The sequence below is a fragment of the Ovis aries genome, chromosome 20 (genome assembly GCF_016772045.2).
Source record: "Ovis aries strain OAR_USU_Benz2616 breed Rambouillet chromosome 20, ARS-UI_Ramb_v3.0, whole genome shotgun sequence".
NCBI lineage: Eukaryota > Metazoa > Chordata > Mammalia > Artiodactyla > Bovidae > Ovis > Ovis aries.
The window spans coordinates 20,069,172-20,093,285 of record NC_056073.1 but is presented as its reverse complement, the minus strand read 5'-3'; the positions used below and the strand labels follow the sequence as shown (position 1 = coordinate 20,093,285).

Genomic DNA, 24,114 nt, shown 5'->3' with positions numbered 1-24,114 from the left:
CACATGCTAGTAAAGTAATGCTCAAAATTCTCCAGGCTTCAGCAATCCATGAACCGTGAAATTCCAGATGTTCAACCTGGTTTTAGAAAAGACAGAGGAACCAGAGATCAAATTGTCAGCATCCACTGGATCATCAAAAAAGCAAGAGAGTTCCAGAAAAACATCTATTTCTGTTTTATTGACTATGCCAAAGCCTTTGACTGTGTGGATCACAATAAACTGGAAAATTCTGAAAGAGATGGGAATACAGACCACCTGACCTGCCTCTTGAGAAACCTATATGCAGGTCAGGAAACAATAGTTAGAACTGGACATGGAGCAACAGACTGGTTCGAAATAGGAAAAGGAGTACATCAAGGCTGTATATTGTCACCTTGCTTATTTAACTTCTATGCAGAGTACATCATGAGAAACACTGGGCTGGAAGAAGTACAAGCTAGAATCAAGATTGCCAGGAGAAATATCAATAATCTCAGATATGCAGATGACACCAGCCTTATGGCAGAGAGTGAAGAGGAGCTAAAGAGCCTCTTGATGAAAGTGAAAGAGGAGAGTGAAAATGTTGGCTTAAAGCTCAACATTCAGATAACTAAGATCGTGGCATCCGGTCCCATTACTTCATGGGAAGTAGATGGGGAAACAGTAGAAACAGTGTCAGACTTTATTTTGGGGGACTCCAAAATCACTGCAGATGGTGATTGCAGGCATGAAATTAAAAGATGCTTACTCCTTGGAAAAAAAGTTATGACCAACCTAGAGAGCATATTCAAAAGCAGAGACATTGCTTTGCCAACAAAGGTCTGTCTAGTTAAGACTACGGTTTTTACTGTGGTCATGTATGGATGTGAGAGTTGGACTGTGAAGAAGGCTGAGCGCCGAAGAATTGATGCTTTTGAACTGTGGTGTTGGAGCAGACTCTTGAGAATCCCTTGGACTGAGATCCACCCAGTCCATTCTGAAGGAGATCAGCCCTGGGATTTCTTTGGAGGAAATAATGCTGAAGCTGAAACTCCAGTACTTTGGCCACCTCATTTGAAGAGTTGACACATTGGAAAAGACTCTGATGCTGGGAGGGATTGGGGGCAGGAGGAGAAGGGGACAACAGAGGTTGAGATGGGTGGATGGCATCACTGAGTCGATGGGCGTGAGTTTGAGTGAACTCTGGGAGTTGGTGATGGACAGGGAGGCCTGGCGTGCTGCGATTCATGGGGTCGCAGAGTCGGACACGACTGAGCCACTGAACTGAACTGATCCACATGTTCGGGGCTTCCCTGATGGCTCAGCAGGTAAAGAATTCACCTGCAATGCAGGAGACACGGGAGATGCGGGTTCAGTCCCTGGATCAGGAAGATCCCCCAGAGGAAGGACATGGTGACCCACTCTAGTATTCTTGCCTGGAGAATCACACAGACTGAAGAGCCTGGTGGTCTGCAGTCCAAAGGGTCACGAAGAGTCAGACACAACCGAGAGACTGGGCACACACATGCATATACACAGTCATTCTTTTTCAGACTTTTTTCTCAAATAGGTTATAATAGACTATTGAGTAGAGGTCCCTGTGCTATACAGTAAGTGCTTGCTGGCTATCTATCTTATATATAGCAGTGTGTGTGTATTAATGACTCCTAATTTATCCCTCCCCCAACATTTCCCCTTTGGTAACCAAATTTTTGGTTTTCAAAATATGAGAGTTTGTTTCTATTCTGTAAATAAGTTAATTTATATCATTCTTAAAATTAGGTTCCACACATGAGTGATATCACGTATTTGCTTTGTCTGGCTTACTTCACTTACTATGATAATCTATAGGTCCATCCAAGTTGCTGCAGGTGGCATTATCTCACTGTTTTTTATGGCTGAGTTGTATTCTACTGTATATAGGTACTATATCTTCTTTATCCATTCATCTGTTGATGGATATTTAGGTTGGTTCCCTGTCTTGGCTACTTGTAAATAGTGCTGCTAAGAACAGTGGGGTGCATTATCTTTTCAAATTACGGTTTTCTTTGGATGTCTATCCAGAAGTGGGATTGTTGGATCACGGGGTAGTCCTTTTGTTTTCTTTTCTGAATTACCTAGAACATGCCAACACGGAACAAGGATCTGGGCATACAATACATAAGATAAGGCCCAGCCCTCAAGGTACTTACAGTCAATGCATTAAAATGATCATTTGAGTATAGTGTGGTACCTGCAGAAAGACACATACCTCCTCATTTGAGGTCAGTGAGAAAAAAATACTTGACTCAGCCTGGGAGGAGTGGGAAGATCTTTGGAAGAAATCACATCTGCTGCTTAACTGAAGACTGAAAATTAGCCAGATGAAGAAGGGGGAAGCATGACACAGCCTGGAATGTTCCAGAAAGACACATTTACTTGGTGCTTACATTTCTGCCTGAGCAAATAGCTCTGTCTCCAGTGAGGCTAACCCCTCAAGTCCTAAGTGATGCCTCATACTAACACAAATGTTGATAACATGACTAGTTGAATTAGTTACTCAGGCTACACCATCGCGGTCAGGCAGAAGTCTGGTTTCAACTTGCCACCAACTCCAGCATCTTAGAACTCAGACAAGGGCTCTTTCCCAGCGAACAGCAGCTGTAGCTGCGAAAGGGCAAAGTCTTCCCATCAGCACTGGCCTCTGGGTTGCAGCCGAGACCATATGGTGGTTCCATCTTTTATTGGTCTTTGTTTTCACTGTGAAGAGAGTGCCACAAGCACGGAGTGTTCCTAGCAACAAACAGGACAGCGGGTGAGAGAGGAATTGCTCCTCAGGGAGGCAAACGGACAGCCACCTTGACAACGCCCAGTCTGATGTCAGAGTTGATGGCGCCCCACAACCCGAGGCAAACAGGAAAAAGACAGTATTTTCAAAGTGTGAACCCAGGATCTGACTCTGGCAGCAGGGTGTTTTTTAAGGCAAGAGGTATCCAAGTCAAGGTCCCCCACATTGTTACTCTTTCTTTATTGAAGGACAATTTCTTTACATGCTGTGTCAGTGTCTGCTGTACAACAAAGAGAATCAGTTATATAGATACATATATCCCCTCCCTCTTGGACCTCCCTCCCACCTTTGCCCTCCTCCCCATCACCCCTCTAGGTCATCACAGAGCACTGAGTTGAGCTCCCTGTGTTGTATAACAGCTTCCCACCAGCTATCTGTTTTACACTTGTACACATGGGGCTTCCCTGATAGCTCAGTAGGTAAAGAATCCTCCTGCAATGCAGGAGACCCCGGTTCAATTCCTGGCTCGGGAAGATCCCCTAGACAACGGACAGCCTACCCCCTCCAGTATCCTTGAGCTTCCCTGGTGGCTCAGATGGTAAAGAACCTGCCTGCAACGCAGGAGACCTGGGTTTGATCCCTGGAGGAGGGCACGGCAACCCACTCCAGTATTGTTGCCTGGAGAATCCCCATGGACAGAGCAGCCTGGCGGGCTGGAGTCCATACGGTCACGCAGAGCCTGACCCGACTGAAGCGACTAGGCAGCAGTGTATGTATGTCATTTCTAATCTCCCAGTTCATCACACTCTCCCTTTCCCACCCTGTGTCCACACGTCCATTACTCTGAGTCTCTATTCCCGCCCTGCAAATAAGCTTGTCTCTATCATTTTTTTCTTTTAGATTTCACATACACGTGCTAATATAAAGTATTTCTCTCTTTCTGATTTACCTCATTCTGTATGACAGACTCTAGGTCCATCCACATCTCTACGAATGACCCTCTTTTCTGAAGGTCTCTGAGCTTTCCTCTCCTGGACTGGGTAAACTCCGCTATCAGACATTCAGTCCTCCCTTGCAATTACTTTCCAAAGCTCTCAGCCTGCAACATTCTTTTAGTGACCCCCTCCCCACTTTTTGGAGTATAATTGCTTTACAATGTTTTGTTAGTTTCTGCTGAACAACTAAGTGGATCAGCGATATGTGTACATACATCCCCTTTTTCTTGACCCTCCCTTTCACCACCACCCCCAATTCCATCCATCTAGGTCATTACAGAGCACTGAGCTGAGCTCCCCATGCTATACAACTGGCTTTCCTCCTATGTTTTCTCCATTCCTTCCAGTACAGCTGGTGTCATTCATCTACACTTATACTAATCCATTCAAGCTACCCCCAAAGGAACCAAATCTCATGACAGAGACAAGAAGATATATTTTGGAGGCATCTTCAAAGTGCCAGTCTGTGTGGAACCAGAGGCAAAGCTAGCAGAAAGCAAGAGCAAAGGCAGTAGCAAATCCCTCCATGTTATTACAACAAAAATCTCATTCCTGCAGAAATAACATTTTTGTTGTTGTTCAGTTACTAAGTCACGTTTGACTATTTGTGACCCCACAGACTGTAGGCTCCTCTGTCCTCCACTATCTTCCAGAACTTGCTCAAATTCATGTCCATGGAATTGATGATGATATAATAACAATAGCAATAGCCAACACTTAACACATGCTTACTAAGTGCCAGGCACTTTCATAAGCATCTTTACAGGTGCGGAACTCATTCAGTCTTCCCTAAAACCCTGAGGTAGTTCTTATTATTGCTCTGATTTTGCAGATGAGAAAACTGAGGCACAGAAAGATGAAATAACCGAGTAAGTTTCTGAGGAGCTATGAGTGGGCAGATCTGGTGTCCACAAGATTCACCCCAAGTTACTCTGGGTTTTCAAGGCCCAGGTGTTTTCTACTACCCGTATTTAATATATAGGTTTTTAGTGTAAAAATGAATCTGGAATATCTTTGTCCATTTTGTATAGGAAAAGTCAATACTGCAAATATTTAGCACAAGAAATTTGGAATACAGTAGACCTTTGAACAACATAGGTTTAAGGGTAATCACTTCTTCACAGCTGAAAATCTGCACATAACTTTACAATTGTTACTCTGTATCCTGGTCCCACATACAAGGAGTCAACCAAGCAACTGTGGATCATGTCACACAGTGCCTTGAGAACCCCATGAACAGTATGAAAAGGCGAAATGATAGGATACCAAAAGAGGAACTCCCCAGGTCAGTAGGTGCCCAATATGCTACTGGAGATCAGTGGAGAAATAACTCCAGAAAGAATGAAGGGATGGAGCCAAAGCAAAAACAATACCCAGCTGTGGATGTGACTGGTGATAGAAGAAATATCCAATGCTGTAAAGAGCAATATTGCATAGGAACCTGGAATGTCAGGTCCATGAATCAAGGCAAATTAGAAGTGGTCAAACAAGAGATGGCAAGGGTGAACGTCGACATTCTAGGAATCAGTGAACTAAAATGGACTGGAATGGGTGAATTTAACTCAGATGACCATTATATCTACTACTGTGGGCAGGAATCCCTCAGAAGAAATGGAGTAGCCATCATGGTCAACAAAAGAGTCCGAAATGCAGTACTTGGATGAAATCTCAAAAACATCAGAATAATCTCTGTTCGTCTCCAAGGCAAACCATTCAATATCACGGTTATCCAAGTCTATGCCCCAACCAGTAACGCTGAAGAAGCTGAAGTTGAATGGTTTTATGAAGACCTACAAGACCTTTTAGAACTAACACCCCAAAAAGATGTCCTTTTCATTATAGGGGACTGGAATGCTAAAGTAGGAAGTCAAGAAACACCTGGAGTAACAGGCAAATTTGGCCTTGGAATGTGGAATGAAGCAGGGCAAAGACTAATAGAGTTTTGCCAAGAAAATGCACTCATCATAGCAAACACCCTCTTCCAACAACACAAGAGAAGACTCTACACATGGACATCACCAGATGGTCAACACCAAAATCAGATTGATTATATTCTTTGCAGCCAAAGATGGAGAAGCTCTATACAGTCAACAAAAACAAGACCAGGAGCTGACTGTGGCTCAGATCATGAACTCCTTATTGCCAAATTCAGACTTAAACTGAAGAAAGTAGGGTAAACCGCTAGACCATTTAGGTATGACCTAAATCAAATCCCTTATGATTATGCAGTGGAAGTGAGAAATAGATTTAAGGGCCTAGATCTGATAGAGAGAGTGCCTGATGAACTATGCAATGAGGTTCATGACATTCTACAGGAGACAGGGATCAAGATCATCCCCATGGAAAAGAAATGCAGAAAAGCAAAATGGCTGTCTGGGGAGGCCTTACAAATAGCTGTGAAAAGAAGAGAGGTGAAAAGCAAAGGAGAAAAGGAAAGATAAAGGCATCTGAATGCAGAGTTCCAAAGAATAGCAAGGAGAGATAAAAAAGCCTTCTTCAGCAATCAATGCAAAGAAATAGAGGAAAACAACAGAATGGGAAAGACTAAAGATCTCTTCAAGAGAATTAGAGATACCAAGGGAACATTTCATGCAAAGATGGGCTCAATAAAGGACAGGAATGGTCTGGACCTAACAGAAGCAGAAGATATTAAGAAGAGGTGGCAAGAATACATGGAAGAACTGTACAAAAAAGATCTTCACGACCCAGATAATCATGATGATGTGATCACTAATCTAGAGCCAGACATCTTGGAATGTGAAGTCAAGTGGGCCTTAGAGAGCATCACTATGAACAAAGCTAGTGGAGGTGATAGAATTCCAGTTGAGCTATTTCAAATCCTGAAAGATGATGCTGTGAAAGTGCTACACTCAATATGTCAAATTTGGAAAACTCAGCAGTGGCCACAGGACTGGAAAAGGTCAATTTTCATTCCAATTCCAAAGAAGGGCAATGCCAAAGAATGCTCAAACTACTGCACAATTGCACTCATCTCACATGCTAGGAAAGTAATGCTCAAAATTCTCCAAGCCAGGCTTCAGCAATACGTGAACCATGAACTCCCTGATGTTCAAGCTGGTTTTAGAAAAGGCAGAGGACCCAGAGATCAAATTACCAACATCTGCTGGATCATGGAAAAAGCAAGAGAGTTCCAGAAAACATCTATTTCTGCTTTATTGACTATGCCAAAGCCTTTGACTGTGTGGATCACAATAAACTGTGGAAAATTCTGAAAGAGATGGGAATACCAGACCACCTAACCTGCCTCTTGAGAAATCTGCATGCAGGTCAGGAAGCAACAGTTAGAACTGGACATGGAACAACTGACTGGTTCCAAATAGGAAAAGGAGTACGTCAAGGCTGTATATTGTCACCCTGCTTATTTAACTTCTATGCAGAGTACATCATGAGAAATGCTGGGCTGGAAGAAACACAAGCTGGAATCCAGATTGCCGGGAGAAATATCAATAAGCTCAGATATGCAGATGACACCAACCTTATGGCAGAAAGTGAAGAGGAGCTAAAAAGCCTCTTGATGAAAGTGAAAGAGGAGAGTGAAAAAGTTGGCTTAAAGCTCAACATTCAGAAAACGAAGATCATGGCATCCAGTCCCATCACTTCATGGGAAATAGATGGGGAAACAGTGGAAACAGTGTCAGACTTTATTTTTTGGGCTCCAAAATCACTGCAGATGGTGACTGCAGCCATGAAATTAAAAGATGCTTACTCCTTGGAAGGAAAGTTATGACCAACCTAGATAGCATATTCAAAAGCAGAGACATTACTTTGCCAACTAAGGTCCGTCTAGTCAAGGCTATGGTTTTTCCTGTGGTCATGTATGGATGTGAGAGTTGGACTGTGAAGAAGGCTGAGCTCCGAAGAATTGATGCTTTTGCACTGTGGTGTTGGAGAAGACTCTTGAGAGTCCCTTGGACTGCAAGGAGATCCAACCAGTCCATTCTGAAGGAGATCAACCCTGGGATTTGTTTGGAAGGAATGATGCTAAAGCTGAAGCTCCAATACTTTGGCCACCTCATGTGAATAGTTGACTCCTTGGAAAAGACTCTGATGCTGGGAGGGATTGGGGGCAGGAGGAGAAGGGGACAACAGAGGATGAGATGACTAGATGGCATCACGGACTCGATGGACGTGAGTCTGAGTGAACTCCGGGAGATGGTGATGGACAGGGAGGCCTGGTGTGCTGCGATTCATGGGGTCTCAAAGAGTCGAACACGACTGAGCCACTGAACTGAACTGAACTGAAGTGAAAAAAAAAAATCTGTGTGCAAGTAGACCCACACACGTTGTCCAAGGATCCACTGTATTCTAAAATATGATTTAAGCTTTTTGATTCTGTGTCTATGCGTCTTACTATTTTATTTATTTATTGGCCAAGGGTAGTATTTTATTTATTTTTTATAGAATTATTTTTTAATTGAAGTATATTTGACTTACTGTGTCATGAGTATTTTCTATAGAAAGAAAAGATTTATTTTTCACGATGATTCACCACTTTACTACAGGTAAGGCAATTAGTACTGGATTAAATAATAAGGCCCTTTATTGTGCCAGGTGGCTCAAGGGTAAAGAATCCGCCTGTCAGTGATCCCTGTATTGGGAAGATCCCCTGGAGGAGAAAATGAAAACCTACTCTAATATTCTTGCCTGGGAAATTCCGTGGGTAGAGGAGCCTGGTGGGCTACAGTCCATGGGGTCACAAAAGAGTCTTACATGAGCATGCACACACATTGTGCCATTGATAGTAAATCCAGAGGTGACATACATCCACATCTGGCCACATGTCTAAGCATATCCCAGGGTCCAGCAAGGAGAATGACGTCCCTGTACTTTAAACCTATCACAGTGTACCCCTGAGTGCATAACCAGGCCCAGGCTGGCAGCAGAGAAGAGGTGAAGGGTCAGCTGTTGGGGGCAACCACCACCATCTCCCATGCTGGTGTGGAATGGGCTGGAGAATACAATTGAGAATCAGTACCAAGAAGTAGAATAATAATGTTGACTTGGCCAAAAATTCATTTGGGTTCTTCCCTAAGAGGTTACAGAAAAACTCAAACAAAATGTTTGCCAATCCAATATTTTGAAGGTTCATCCTCCTTTTGCCAAACACTTCACCCTTGTCCCCAGCCTGAATATGACAAGTAGTTGCTGACATGCCTACAGGATGGGAGCTCTGGCTGGAAGGGAAGGCTGGCCAGAAGGAAGGGAGATGATGTGGGACAGGGAAGATCCAATAGCTTGGAGGATTCGAGCCCAGGTATCCAGTTCTGGAGTTCATCCTCCATGCCAGGCTTTTTATCAGAGCCTTCATAGCCTCAGCAGTATTATTATTCCACTTTCACACATAATAAAACTGAGTCTCAGTGAGGTCTCATCACATCTCCAAGGCCACATAAATAGGAATCAGTGGCCCTATGGTTTGAATCCCTGCAGTCTGACTCTGGGGTCCTTGCACTGACACACTGTCCGGACATTAGGAGGGTATCTCTCAATGCAGTCTGGGGATGCCCTTTTTACTAGGGCACTTACAATGCAGATTCCTGGGCCTTAGGCCAGGGTCCATTCATCAGGCTTTCTGTGGGCAGGGCTTCAGAGTAGGAAGTTGAAGAGTATTCCACACAGAGAGATGTTTAAGAACAATGAGGTGACCATTTGTCACTTCCCATCTGTGTTCTGACCTTGGGCAAGTCACTGTTTCTCCCTGGATCTTGGTTTCCTTGTTTGTAAAATGAGGATGGATAGGTCACTTTCATCTCAGGAACTCTAATTCTAATTCATCTTCATTTTTTACTGCAGTATAATTGCTTCATCTAATTCATCTTTAAACCCAACAAATCAGCTACAGCCTGCCTTTTTTCCATGTATCTCCTTATCTTTAAACATTAGTATTAACTGAGACAATAGGTTAAAAATTACAGAATTTGTAATTTGATGCACAAATATTCACAGAGCTCCCCTGGAAAATCTGGAAGAACTACGTATCTCTGAATGTGGTGTATTTGAAGGGCAACCCTCCCTAAAACCCAGGGCTAGGACCAAATGATTTCATTAGGTCTTCCCATGTTCAGGACTTTTAAAATCTCTGATTTCTTGGTGCTGCTAGAAATGACGCTGATTGATAATTTTAATTTTCCTTCCACTCTGAAAACACAGTCTCATTTAGTGGGCATCTTTCAAAGATTTAAACCAGGCATCCTACACTGGCCATAAGCTCAACCCCATTTGCGGACTCTCTGGTTTCGTTTTCTGAAGTTTTTTCTCTGAAGAAAGGAAAGCAAGGATTAGGGGCTTTGGCCAAACAAGTCTGGCTACTCAGTGAATAGGTTTTCAGATAAGAAGGATCTGAAGGACTTCCCATGGGCGGGAGGGAAATAGCACACACCATCTGGGGAAGAGGACCGGGAAATCACTTCTTGTTTTCAAACAGCGGCCAGCCGTCGGGGATGGCTGTGTGAGGCTGGGAGGACCACAGCAGGGAGGCACCGGTCAGAGAGGAGGCTGAGCTTGGCTCGGAGCTCCCAGTCCTGTCTGAGCCCTCCTCATGAGCCCAGCTTGGCTCGCCCTTCATCGAGCATGAGGCTGCGGGGCGAGTGGCCTCGTAGCAGAGAGCTGGAACTTTGTTAGACGTCTGATTAGAGCCGGAGCTGGCCTGGGGACGACGGTGCTGGGCAGGTAACAGGCATTTCTCCTACTGGGGTTTGTCTCTCTTGGTAGCAAGACCTCAGGGGCACCTAGGTCACTCTGAGGCTCCTTTTAAGGCACTTTTCAGTTACAATCCTCTTTTCTGTAGCTGTGACTTGCATGTTGCGAGCACAAAGCATGGCTGGCCAGGGGCATTGGGCGTGCGGCTGTTGGTCAAGTCGATGAGACTGTGTTTAGGAAGATGGAGTGTCAGGCAGTGAGCTGGGGTGCTTTTAGGATTTCCTCTATAATAAAAAAAGCTTTCCGTTTTCTATCTTTTTAATGAGTTTTCCCATCCCTGAGCCAGAAACTACCATAGAGACCAGAGGGTTCGTGAATTGCTGGCTGTGGATCTCCACGCCAGGCAGCCAGGGAGGCTACCCTGCGTGTAGCAGGAGGTGTGCAGGTATTCTCACGTCCTAGGCAGTCTGGAAACGTAAAATGCAAGCTACTCCCTTCCTCCCCCAACTACTGAATGGAACGGGGTTTGCAAGTCAGCTCTGGGAAGGAGGTCAGATAAAGCACTGGGATCAAGAGCAGGCAGGCTTGCCTCAAGTGTTCTGGAAAGGGGGAGTTGCCCTATGGTGTGCGGTTTGCTTCAACTGTGTTTTCTCATACTTTGCAGAAAGCCGGCTCATACCCCTTCACTGCAGCTCAGTTTTTCCCTTCATAAAGAGCTAATGTATCTGGACTTTCATTTCTGAATGATGCACGTAATGCATGGTTATATTCTTACTATAACAGAATATGTCTCACAGTTTTTCAAACCCCACATGCCCCGTATGCATTAGTTTCCTTCCCTCCCCAATGTTATCCAATCAATTGTTTGCCATCTATCTTATCAGTTAAGTGACTGATTTTTCCGTCTTCCCAGCTCTTAGGGCAATCCAGGGCACTTAGGAATACAAGAAATTCTTTTTGTCAGATCCATGTATTGGTCTTTAACAATCCCTTCCCCTCACTGCAAAGAAAAAAAAAATACATGGGGAATGTGAGCAGTTGTTTTAATATTTAGAAAAGCTTGAAATAGTTTTTGTTTTGTTTATTTTCATTTTTACCATTGTTATTTATATATTGGTTTTGGCTTGGACAATGCATAGTATTTGTAACAACCTCCCACGGATTAAATTCTAGATTTGTCAACTAGTAGTTTGGGATTCTCTCTTGAAGTCCATCAAAGGTATTTTGTTCTGGAAAATAAAAGAAGATTAACTGAATAGATGGATGGATTTATAGATACATAAATGACAGCTAGCCGGCTAGATTAAGTAGTTGGCTCTAGGGAAATGGGGGGACAATGGGAGAGATTCCCTTTCTTAGTGAATAATAGATGTATTTAACATGTGGGTTCACTTTCTGCTTCTTTAAGCTTTCTGTAAAAAGGTGACCTTTAATTTTTTCCTTCTATTCATTATTATGAGACAAGTGAATTATAAACAAAATACTGTGAACAAATGAGTATGGGTCATGGAGAGAGGATTTGCAATGAAGTTACACAAGCAATGTCAAGTCTAAGAATAATCACAAATTACTTTTCAACTGCTATTAGGCATTTTCTTACCCTTCCCAAGGTTTCTCTTCTCCAAACTAGAGGGCCAGTTGGCCCTGATTTTGGACATTCTCTGGTGCTTTCTTGATCATCTTGTTAAATTTGCCCATGTTGATTCTTTCTCTGGGTATTTTGATGAACATTTCACCCTGCTGCACAGTGCTAGCCCCTGACAGAGACCTCCTTCTCTTTCAACTCACTCATCACAGGTAAAGCAGGTAGCTTGTTCCCATTTTATGAAATACGAAACTGAGAGGCTCAGAACTCCAGGGGCACTGGAATGAGAAGAAGCCTTTCCAACCAAGAGGCTGATAACATCATGAGAGTGAAAATCATACAGAGTAGAGAATGAATGTGATTGGCTGGATTCTAGCAGTTTTGGAGCAACATGGGTTTCCAGTTGTGCTGGAAGTCTGCAGGTAGATTCAGCTATTACCTGGTCCAGATTTGAGCACATTCTAACACCTGCCATTGATTGGCATCATCCTCAGCAACTTAGCAAAAGAAAATGGTGCCCAGACACTTCCCTGGAACAACTGAGTGAGAATCTCTAGGGAAATCTCATGCTGTTTTGCTTGGTTGGTTTTGTTTGTAAATCTCCAAAGTGATTCTTTTACGCTGCGAAGGTTGAGAATTGAGTCCAAACCGTAAGAGACAAAGTCTAAATAGTGAAGCAGAAGTAATACTGCTTCAGGTCGCTCAGAAGTTGGGGTCAGACATGCCAGCAGGGGTGAGCATCTTGTTTTAGGATCTGGCTGCGGCTGTTAATGAGTGGAACGCTGCCCCCCACACACACATCTGCAGGTGAGAATGAGGAGGCAACCCCAGCTCCCCAGACATGGCCCTATCTTTCGAGTTTCAACTGGAACCACCCCCTAGCTTCCATGCAGAGTCACTGGCTCCCTGTCACTTGCAGAGTTTACAGAATCTGATGAAATGTTCCAGGTAAACAGGATGTGTTCTTCTGCTGCCAAATGACTATGGGTGGGAGGGGGTCATCCTTTTATTCAATGTCACTTTAACATGTGTCTCAATTCCCAGAAAAAGAAATACTAGTTATCTTTTGCCTGATCTGCCACCTTCTGGATTGATCTATATAGATGGGTAGAAAATAAATCAGAGTTGGGTTTTTGTTGTTGTTTTTCAGAGCTTTTTTTTTTTTTTTAATCAGAAAATGTGCCCCTAGAAAGCTTCCCTGCCAACATCCCTCACAGAGTCCAAATTAGTATCGCTCGTTGCTGTAATCTTTGTCTCTAAGTGGGGGCCCTCACAGGCTCAGGTTCCCCCATGTCAGGGACTTTCAACCCAGAGTAGCTGCTTTAGGAAGGCTTGTTGAGTTAAGTATCTGTGTTCACTGTGGGGACGCTATGAATTCACACGGCTCAGCATTTCAACTCACATTGCCTGATTGTGGTGATGACGGTTAAAATAACTGGAGTCTTGCCTGTTTCCTAAAAGATAATCACAAAAGTGAAACCTTTAAAGTCACAGCTTAGTAGAAGCATCTATACTGATAGATGTGCAAAGAGCTGTGGAATTACAAAGACAGAGAATCCTTTCCTTTAATCAGTTTATACTCATAACTGGAGGCAAAGCACTGGTCCTGGGGATTTTTTTTTTTTTTTTTTTGGTCCTGGGGATTTTAATAACAACAGGTAATGTTTACTGAGTACTTATTTTGTGCTAGGCACTGTGTTCAGTACTTTACAGAGGTGGTTAAGTCATGTAGTTATTTCAATAATCCCATGCCTCAGTTTCTATTATAATGCCTAATTTATAGACAAAAGGACACACAATTTTAACTAAGTTGCCCGAGGCACAGAAAGCTGGCAAGTAGGCAGTCTGACCAGTCCATATGCCTAATAACTATGCTGTGCTACAAAAACCACAATAGAGCTACAGAGAAATCCGCATGCCAGGGCCAGAGAAGCAGCCAAGGAGGGAGATGCGGTGTATTCCTAAGAAAGGGTAAGAGTTCAGATTTAGCAACAGAATTGGCTATTATTGTGTGACTTGGGGTGTGTGATTTAATATACCCAAGTTTCAGTTCCTTCGTTAGTAAAATGGAGATAACTGACAGTTCTAACGATATAGGGTTTAAGGATTAAAATGAGCCTGGCATATCAAGTACACCGTTTAGTCTAATGACCGGCATATAGCTGGTGGTGCTGGTTTAGTCGCTAAGTCGTGTCCAACTCTTGGAACCCAAGCACTGTAGCCCGCCAGGCTCCTCTGTCCATGGGATTCTCCAGGCAAGAATACTGGAGTGGATTGCCATTTCCTTCTCCAAGGGATCTTCCTGATCCAGGAATTGAACCCAGGTCTCCTGCATTGTAGGCAGATTCTTTACCGACTGAGAGAAGCCTGGCATATAGCTAAGGCTTGATAAGTGATAGCAATTCTTGTTGCTATTAAGGGAGTACAAAAGACCTGAAATAATGAGTAAATCTCAGAAGGGAGAAATGGGGCATTTCAGGTTGCCAAGAATAGTGTGAGAAGAAGTTAAGAGGTAGCAATCTCTTCAACCAATACTTAGTGTTAATATTTATGATGCATTTTGCAAAGAAAAAAAAAAAGGTACAATAAATGCTTGTGAGTAGGTCAGCCAGCCAGTTCTGTCTCCAAGTGGTACAGAAGATAATTGTGTCAGAGCTGGGTTACATTCAGTTGTGGTGACCATGCTTGCCAGGTGAATTAGCCCAGATTTCCTCTGAGCATTTGAGAATGTTTAGAGTATCTGACATAATAGCAATATATGCTACGTATAGAGTATGGCATAGTAGCAATATATGACATAGTGTTCTAGGCAAATGAACTGGCAGATGGTATTGGATATTGGACAGGGAGGGAAAGAGGAAGGTTCAGGAGGTTGCTGCAGTCCTTCTGGTGATAATGGTTCTGAGGAGATGATATCATCCGCGCCAATATGGCGGCCGAGGGAAAGAAAATGCGGGCGCTGGAGGTATTCACAAGACTGAGCGAAGGGCTGAATTGCTCCTCCCATTCCTACCCTCAAGGCTTGTGACCCAGAATACCTGTGGGGTCGTGAGCCTGGGAACCTGGAGAAAGAAGCCAGCAGTTTGTAAATCTGGGAAGAGATGGGTTAGGAGAGAAGAGAAACATTAGTTCTGGATGAGCTGAATTTAGACCCAGGTGGAAATAGTGCATTTGGGAAGATGTTAGAAAAGTGACTAAGGTGGAAATAAAGTCTGAGGGATTCTCATATACATGGATAGGTAAAGCTGTACCCTAAGAGTGTCAAGAGAGATCAGCCAAGGACCCAGGGGAGGTTTGCAAGCCTACACTCAGATGGTGTAGGATGAGGAGGACGGAATCATAGGAAGAGGGAAAGGAGAAACGGCTGAAGTGAAGAGAGACCCCAAAGTGAAGTGAAGGAGAAAAAGGGGAAGGCATGAAGGAGGAGCAGCTAAGTGTTGTCAGAAACCAACAAGAAACCAGGAAGGACGAGGATTAGTGAATATCACACTTTAGAAGATGCTTTTCATGATGAGATGAGGATAAAAGTCAGACTATCCAGATTAAGAAAATCTTGGAATGGCCATGACTTCCCAGTGTGCTATATTTGGGGGGAGGGAATTTTAATCTGTAATATTTAATTAATATGCAATATTTAATCTGTAAGTTTTAATCTGCAGTTTTTTTTTCATTTTAAGTAGCACACACACATCTTTTCTTCAAAATAGGCAAATAATTATTTCTATTGAAGTATACTTGGCTTACAATGTTGTGTTTTTGTTGTACAGCAAAATGATTCAGTTAGACATATATATATTCTTTTCCATTATAAGTTATTACAAATTATTGAATATAGTTCCCTGTCATCCAGTATTCTTAAATTCTACCAAAATGCCTAGGGAGGAAAATAGAAATTTAAGAGAAGTGAAGTCATTGGCCAAGGACCCCATGCCTGATGTCAGGGAGATGGAGGAACTGGGAGGTGGGAAGGGAGGGAATACAAAGATCTAAGAGGGTCCTGCCAATTACTAAAATGTTGGAATAGTTTAAACCACGTGGTAAAGACATAAGTGCTACCCTGGGCCCCTGGAGGGTCTGGAGTGTCGCCTCCAGTCTCTGCCCCCATCACTCAGTCGCTTGCCTTGGGCCCTTGGGCCCAGGGCCTCTGTTCTTGCAGTGACCAGAGATTGCTCTGATTGGCCCATTATTGTTGCTATTGGAAGACACAGTATTATTTCAGATCTTACCTCATAAAGAGTAGGACCACAAAACTGTAAGGCTTGGACCCATGCCCAAGCCCTTGGAGTCTCACAGCCAACCCCAGGGCTACCCTCCATGGCAGCTGAAAAACACCTCAGGCATTGTCTTGCCAGGGCTTAGGAAAACCCTTCCACGTGGTAAATGAAAGTACCAAGATGGTTGAGACAAGAACAGAGTTAGGAACTTACTGGTTTCATGGAGATGGCAATCTCCTGCTCAAAGGTTTCAGGGAGATGGCAATCTCCTGTTGTAAAATCCTCCAGTGATTTACAACAAGAAGGATGAAAGGTTATCAACGCCACACACATGTGCGTGTGTTTTGGAAAACTTGACCCCATTGTGTACAAACAAATGTTCCTCTCTAATCTGATAGGACTGAGTTACCCTGACACAATGCTTCTCCTGAACCTTATTTTAAGGCAAAGGAAAATGAAACAGGAAAAAAAAATTTTTTCAAGGCAGTTCTTTTATTGGTATTGTGTTTCGTGTTTGTGTTAAATAAATATTTAGTTTATAGTTCTGCATGTGCAAGGGAGATTCATCTCATTAGATAAGGTCAGCAAAGGCAAGTCATCACCTCTTGCTGTTGAAAACACAGATTTGTGAAGGCAGGCTGTTAGAGGAGTCCTTGAGGGCTTTTAATCTGTACTTCTGCACTCCAGGAGGGAGGTTATTGATGCCATCCTGTCTTTATTGCAGTCTTGAGCAAAGAATAATATGCTCTTTTCTCAGTCACTAGACATGTCTGATTCTTTGTGACCCCATGGACTGTAACTCACCATGCTCCTCTGTGGGATTTTCCAGGCAAGAACATTGGAGTGGGTTGCTATTTTCTTCTCCAGGGGATCTTCCTGACCTGGGGATAAAACTCGTGTCTCCTGCATCTCCTACATCTGCAGGTGGATTCTTTACCAACTGAGCCACCTGGGAAGCTCACGTGTGCATGCTAAGTTGCTTCAGTCATGTCTGACTCTTGGCAACCCCATGGACTGTAGTCTACCAGGCTCCTGTGTCCCTGGGATTCTATAGGCAAGAATACTAGAATGGATTGCCATGCCCTCCTCCAGGGTATCTTTCCAACCCAGGGATTAAACCCAACTGTCTTGTGTATCCTGCATTGGCAAGCATGTTTTTTTATCACTAGCACCACCTGGGAAGCCCATAAAGAATAATACTCTCAGTCAAATTTTCAAAGAAAGTCCTGAAATTTGCTACTACCATACATCATCTGCATTGAGGAACTCTGCTTTGAATTATTCTCTAATAGTAGAATAATATATATGCATATTTATTTTTAGTCTCCCATCTAGTCTCCATTTTGATCAAAAGTACATGACTCAGGCATATATATATGTGTATATATAGAACAAAACATAAGAAGATATATCTTTGGCTTCTTTGAAAGAATACAATAACCTGTTCAGTTAGTCAGACGCAGGCCAAGATGCATGCTTGCCTTGTTAGTGTCCTAGCATACAATGCAATCCTTCTTTTGTTAAAAAGAAAGCCGTGTATATAGCATCACCTTCTGTGCATGATCTGAAACCAGGAAGTTTACCTATGGGAAGAATTGCCACTCTTTCTCTTCTACTTTTTAATAAGATTTCTTGTGTTCTATTTACCTGACCTCCTGTTTATAGTTGAACAAAGCAGAGAATCTCCAACCAGGATGTAGTCATTTTCCTGAGCACTGAAGGGTGGGTAGAACTGAATATGCAGCAATAATGTTGAGGCAAAGGGGCAGGGAAAAAATGGAGATTAAGAAACCAAGTAAATCACAGAATTACTTTGGTTTTGCCAAACAGTGAAAAATAGTTTGAGCAAATAATTACTCTTACATCTCAAAGATTAATTTTCATATTTTTACCTTTGAATGGACAATGGAAAAATCTCTTGCACTATTTTATTTATTTATTTTACTTATTATTTAATTATCAATAATCCATTTTGCAAACAAGTAAACCAAGTTTCAGAAAGGCTAAAAAAGAAACTTTCAATTCAGGTTCATATCTGAAGGCAAAGTCCCTGCTTCTCTATTCACTATTGCCTATGGGGCTGAATAAAACATCAACTGTGAAGGTTTGACCACAGTGTTTTTCTTTCAATGTTTATTTAAGTATCTGCTTGCATTTTCTGTCCCCCTCCCTTTTTTTCATAGTCTTTTTGTTGTTATTGTTTTATTTTTATTTACTTTTTTTATCTTTAGGACATGCTATGTGGCTTGTGAAATCTTAGTTCCCCAGCTAGTTATCGAACCCCTGTACCCTGCTTTGGGAGCTCAGAGTCTTAACCACTGGACTGCCAGGGAAGTCCCAGACCATAGTCTTAGTTTTAAAAGAAAAACTACTCTTAGCTCAAGATCTGTCTTGCCCTATTTTAAATGATGAAAAAGTTACCAGCTTTAGTCGTGAAAATGTGATAGATGCCAGATCTGAAAAATAAGATCCAGGTCATGGAGGGCCTCCAGCATCAGCAAACACCATTGTCTTTGTTCTGGAAGCAGTGAAGAGCTGAACAGAGGTAACAGGTGTGAAGAGTGCTTGCAGAAGGTCAGTCTTGCATCTATGAAGATGGTAGGGTAAAGAGGAAAAGAAGGGAAGCCATCGCAGTGGTACCTGTGTGGGGCAGTGAAGGCTTAGCTAGCAGAGTCAATCAGAGGTGGAATGGACAAATGCAAGAGAGAGTTATGATTAGGCTTGGAAACGTAAGTGAGGTTACAATGGATTTGAAATAACTGTGAGAAAGTTTAGACTCTTTGAACAGCAATGGGACCAGCAGAGTCCATGTCTTTCACCTCAATTTTGAAATTACCAAGGGCCATCAACTCCATGGCTTTGCCAAAAGGAAAATTGAGATGCAGAGGGGTGAAGTGACTTGCCCCAGATCATGAATGAATCAGTAGAAAGGTGAGGCTGGAACTCAGTTGCCTGGACTAGGGTTCACATAGAGAAAGCTTTTCACTTGTTGATAACCCCCCAAGAAGATCTCTAGCCCAAATGGTACCTTTTTCCCAAAGGAATAGATGGCTAAGTTTATAATTTTGTCACTACTACGTATCAGCTCTTTGACCTTGGTGAGTTATTCATCCTTCTAACCTTCCATTTCCATATTTGAATATGGAATAATTAAGGGTAATTTAGTGATATTATAGGATTAATTGAGAATGACATAATTCTTGAAGAGAGCTTCTATGCCTCTAATAGCATTAGGCCTGAGACAGATGTAATAGCACTATGAATACTGAAATAGCTCTAGGCCTGAAACAGATCTAATACCCGTGATCTGTAACCACCACCATCACCGTCATCACCATCACCATCATCATCTTTGCTGATAATTATTCTCCATCATTATACGACAAATGACTTGTCCGACTATAGGACAATATAGTTGTCATACATTGTCCGCTATAGGACCATATTATTATCTAGATTTTTTGAAATCCTTAATTAATCTCTTTAGCCCTGACTAATTCAGCTCCCAGCTGCCTTTGAGACACACAGTCATTGCCAGGTCTTAGTTTTGTCATCTAAAAAAATTGGACGTGTGTGCGTGTGTGTGTGTGTGTGTGTGTGTGTGTGTGTAGAGGGCTGGGGGTAGTATTTAAATGAAAGGCAAATTCTTTTTCTTTTTTCCTTAGCAAATCATTTGCTTTAAATTTATTTTTAATTGGAGGATAATTACTTTATAGTGTTGTGTTGGTTTCCGCCATACAGCAATGTCAATCAGCTATATGTATACATAGATCCCCTCCTTCTTGAGCCCCCCTCTACCAACACCCCATCCCACCCCTCTAGGTCATCACAGAGCACCAGCCTGAGCTCCCTGTGTTACACAGCACGTCCCACTGGCTATCTGTTTTACTCATGGTCGTGAATATATGTCAATGCTACCGTCTCAATTCATCCCACCACTTCCTTCCCCCACTGTGCCCACAAGTCTGTTCTCTACATGCATAAAGATTAATTCTAATCTGTCTTTCAGTTTTAACTGTGTATGTTTTGTGCTATAGTCAGATAACCCATTTTTTGATTTTCGTAAAAACATTCACAGTATAAATAATAAATATTGGGTAGCAGACCAAAGGGTCAGACTCACACTTCTTGGGTGATAAAAAATAAAAAGAAGTATCATTTTTATTGAATTCTGTATTAGTTTTCTCAGAGTGCCATAATAAAGACCTGCAGAGTGGGTGACTAAAATAACAGAAATTTATTTTCTCACAATTCTGGAGCTTGGAGGTCAGAAATCAAGGTGTCAGCAGAGTCGGTTTTTTCAGAGGCCTCTCTCCTTAGCTTGGAGATGCTGTCTTCCTCCTGTGTCTTCACGTGGTTCTCCCTCTGTGTAGGTTTGTGTCTTAATCTCCTCCTCTTATATAAGATGGCTGTTCATCATCTCTCAGCCTTTGGGCTAAGATCAAGTATAGTATCTGTTCTTATAAGGTCACTGGTCATATTGGATCAGGACCCCACCCATATGACCTCTTTTTAACTTAATGACCTCGTTAAAGACCTGGTCTCCAAATAAGGTCACATTTTGAGCTACTGGGGGCTGGAATTCAACATATTAATTTTGGAGGGCACAAATCAGACCTTAACAAATTCAACCATGACCAGGCTTTTTCAAGCTTCGTGGGCACAAGTCTCTAATCTCCACAACAATGCTGCAAGGCCAGTACTGTGATCCCTATTACTCATATCAGGAAACTGAGCCTCTGTGGGGTTAATGTCTCACCCACAATTAATAAGTGGTGAAGCTGGAATCAGAACACAGGCCTGTTTGGCATCAAACCTGGTGTTCTTTCCACTATAGTCTATTACAGGAAAGAGGGAATTACTGGGGCCTAAAGCCATTACATTCATTCTTTTTTTCCAAGGCAGAGCAGAAAATAGCTCTGCCTTCCCTTGTTGATGGTGACTGTTCAGGAGAACAATGTGCTCTCAGGGATGGTGGCCGAGCCTTCATCACAGTGGTTGGACAAGCTACCCTTGGTAACGTCCACAAAGGGCTCAAGGGACAGGTAAACATCACCCTTTGGGATGTTTTGTTCCCTTTAAACAGGGATAAGCCTCTCCACCTATGGTCTTCTCCTTTGCCTGAAATTCTCTTTTCTTTCCCCCATCACATGTTTAAGCATTGCCAATCCTTCAGGGTCTGGTCAGTGACCCTGGTCACTCCAAAATCCACCCAACTCCCCCAGGCCAACATTTTCTAGTCATCTTATTACTTCACACTGCAGCTCACATTCCCCACCAGGCTCATCTGTCCGTGGAATTCTCCAGGCAAGAATACTAGAGTGGGTTGTCGTTCCCTTGCCCAGGGGATCTTCCTGATCCAGGGATTGAAGCCAGGGCTCCTGCATTGCAGGCGGTTTCTTCTCTGATTGAGCCACCAGTGAAGCCCCAGAGACAGGCCAAAACGGGGGCAATTCTGACTGTTATTTACTAGCTGGGCAACCTGAATAAGTCTAGTAACCTCTCTGAAAGCCTTCATTTTCTCTTCCATGAATTAGGAGGAAACACTTACCTCCAAGTCTTATTGTGAGGCAAATTAAGTGAACGAACATACTAATAATTACATTTAGGGCAGTGTTTGGTACCTAGTAGACATTTAGTAAATAGCGTCTTTTAAGCTCACATTTTTCTTTCAGTCTGTTTCATGCCTTCCTGATATGATTGAGAGCTTTTTTGAGACAAGGAACATAACTTATTTCATTTCATGCATGCTTAACTTAGCACGATTTTAGGCCTATGGAACATTCTCTGTCGTGTTGTAACTGTGCACCACATTTGATACTACGTGAAATATATGACACAACCTCAAGTAACAGCCTTGGCTGCTGAATTGCATCAACTATTGGGTAGATGACCTCTGAGTCTATACTCCCATGAATCCATTCATTCATCCACCATTGATTGATTGCCTCCTAAATGCATCCCCCCCTAAGATTCTGTTTCTATGTAATATCTTTAGTGGAGAGAGGACTATAGGCTTGTGATAGAAAGTGCCAGGAGTGTGGCTAGGGCAATGGGATGCTGAAAGCAGGGACCTGAGGACCTCAAACCTCCGTCTGCATCAGAAACAGCTGGGGCGGATACAGCCACCCCCTCACTCCTGCCCCCACCAGAAATGCTAATTCAGTTGATCTGACATGATGTTAAAACAACAAATGAAGAGAGGAAGCAAAGAAATTCCCCTGGAGCTTATTCTGATGCGCAGCCAAGGATAAGAACCATTTAAGCAGATGATGCTCAAATATTCCAGCGAGCTTCCTTCTAGGGTGGTGCTACCCAGGGTGATGTTAAGGGGAGAAGTTGTGCTTGGACCCAAGCCAGAAGCAGAGACCTGAACTGGAGGAAGGAGGAGGCACCTGGGCAGAGGGTAATCAAATGTGGGCTTTCTTTTCCCTTCTGCCTTCTTTCTCCCCAGGAGGAGCCAAGGAGAGTATTAAGGCTGGGGTCCCCAGGGAAGAGGGGCTGAGGACACCTGAGAGCACAGCAGGGCAGAGCTGTGTAGAGCCTAGGAAATCCTTTCCAGAACAAGCCTCACTATTACCCTCTATATACTAAGCTTGGAATCACATCTTGATGATGACATTGGGTCATCAGACCTCACAGATGAGGCCATTTCATGAACAGTCTTCGTAACTTGCCAGGCGTACAACCCCTTGACTTCTCCTCCCACCCCTTCAATCAAAATTGGGCTGCTCAGAGCTGATGAAGGGATAGAGACCAGTTCATCTGAAGCCCTGGTTGTTCAGAAGATTTAGGAGAACAGTTCCCTGATGTGTTTCAGGTCAGTTTCACAATGAATGTTTCTGGTGCATAATCCCTCTGAGAGAGAATGTGGTTTAAGACCGCTTCAAGTAATCTAGACCTTTGTCCTTCAAGAGCAGTAGTGCTGAGAATCTCTGCCACTTCTTCCCGGCATATGATGTCAGGGTGCTTGGTTCCCCTCCCCCATCTTCTGACTTCACAGACAGGAAAATGGAGTCTGAGGAACCAGGAAGTTGCTCATCCATCACAAGGTTACTGCTGAGCATGAGGTCATACCTCTCAGCTTTTTCTAAGACACAGCAGGCTCATATACGTTGGTGAGTTTTAGTAGACAGTGTCCAGAATTTATAATTTCAAAGGATAAAGAAATTGAGAATGACATAAGATAATTCTCTTTTTCTGTCTCTGCTTGTCACTGAGTCTTTTAGTTGTTGTCTGCCATTTATGCTGGAGAAGGAAATGCCAGCCCACTCCAGTATTCTTGCCTGGAAAATCCCATGGACAGAGGAACCTGGTGGGCTTCAGTCCATGGTGTCGCAGAGTGTGACATGACTGAGCGACTGAGCACATTTATTCCAGGAATTTGGAATAAATAGGAACGTCTTGGGGATTTACAAAAAAGGGGGGAGCCCTACTCAAGATATATCACCTTGATGGTGGAATTCTACTCTGAGCTTTTCGTTGGATGGATTGGGAATTTTTTCCCATTAGCCAAGTTAAACAGCCTCCACTAGCTTCCTCACTGATGAAAACAGCTGGAGGGTTACTGAGACATTATTAATGTAGGTGCGAAAAGTTCATCTTCAGAACTCCTCCCAAACACAGTAGGAACCCTGAAAGCGGGACTGAGCTTCAGCTGGTATCCTTGTTCATATGGGTCAGGCTCATGCCATATTGGTTGTCAAATATTTTTAATATTACCTCTCTCTCAAAACAATGGCCTTCTTCCTTTAAGTGGAGGACCTTCCCTTTACCCTTATTATGTAACTGATGACTTATTTTGGGGGGCTCCAAAATCACTGCAGATGGTGATTGCAGCCATGAAATTAAAAGACGCTTACTCCTTGGAAGGAAAGTTATGACCAACCTAGATAGCATATTCAAAAGCAGAGACATTACTTCGCCAACAAAGGT

At 43.0% G+C, this 24,114-nt stretch overlaps 1 protein-coding gene and 1 non-coding gene across 16 annotated transcripts in view; both read left to right on the top strand.

Annotated features, from left to right (window-relative positions):
* Positions 1 to 24,114, top strand: part of ADGRF5 (adhesion G protein-coupled receptor F5) — a 113,573-nt gene that overhangs the window by 30,129 nt on the left and 59,330 nt on the right. For 5 of the 15 annotated variants that reach the window (XM_004018868.6, XM_027958951.3, XM_060403669.1 and 2 more), the window contains exon 1: positions 10,160 to 10,410. The exons of the other annotated variants lie outside the window; for them this stretch is intronic. The gene's annotated coding sequence lies outside the window, so the exon portion shown is untranslated. Of the gene's footprint in view, positions 1 to 10,159; positions 10,411 to 24,114 lie in introns of those variants that run through there. 15 annotated transcript variants of the gene reach the window in all.
* On the top strand, positions 20,595 to 20,776 carry LOC114109770 (U2 spliceosomal RNA). Its single transcript, XR_003586348.1, has one exon. It is a non-coding gene; the product is annotated as a U2 spliceosomal RNA (small nuclear RNA).